Source organism: Mirounga leonina, unplaced genomic scaffold, assembly GCF_011800145.1.
Source record: "Mirounga leonina isolate KUSES-001 unplaced genomic scaffold, KU_Mleo_1.0 Mir_165, whole genome shotgun sequence".
NCBI classification, from domain to species: domain Eukaryota; kingdom Metazoa; phylum Chordata; class Mammalia; order Carnivora; family Phocidae; genus Mirounga; species Mirounga leonina.
This window is the reverse complement of record NW_023270415.1, coordinates 47,335,722-47,336,532: the sequence shown is the minus strand read 5'-3', so window position 1 is coordinate 47,336,532 and position 811 is coordinate 47,335,722.

The following is an 811-nucleotide window of genomic DNA, read 5'->3' as shown; positions in this document are numbered from 1 at the left end:
AATGGTCTGAACCTGATACAGGGCACCAGATGCAACTGACTTGGACGCGCCTCCCGCAGGGGTTTAAGAACTACCAACCCTCTTTGGGGAAGCGCTGGCCGCGGACCTTGCCAGCTTCCCAAGAGAGGCCACATGATGTACCCTCCTCCAGTATGTGGGTGACCTCCTCCTCACCAGTGACACACAAGAAGACTGCACAAAAGGCACAAAGGCCCTCCTACAGCACCTGTCAGACTCGGGATACCGAGCCTCATTGGAAGAAGGCACAAATCTGCCAACAACAGGTCCAATACCTTGGTTTCATCCTCACCCAAGGGAAAAGAGAACTAGGGCCGGAGAGGAAAAGGGTCATCATGTCCCTGCCACAGCCCCAGACAAAAAGGGGCCTACGAGAATTCCTGGGGGCTGCAGGATTCTGCCGCGTCTAGAGGTAGACTTCACAGATGTGCAGCCAAGCAGGGGGTTCAGATATCTCCTAGTAATAGTATGCACATACTCTGGGTGGGTCAAAGCCTTCTCGATGAGGACGGAGCAAAGCCGGGAAGTAGCTAAAGTCCTCTTGTGGGAGATCGTGCCCCGGTTCGGCCTGCCATTAACAATCCATAGTGACAATGGACCCACATTTGTGGCAGACATTGAACAGGTCTTGACCAAATCTCTCAACGTCACTTGGAGACTCCACACCGCTTATTGGCCCCAAAGTTCAGGGAAAGTAGAACGAATGAATCGCACCCTCAAGGGAGCCTTAGCAAAGTTTTGTCAGGAGACTAACCTCCTATGGACAGATCTGCTTACCCCGAGCTCTCCTGGG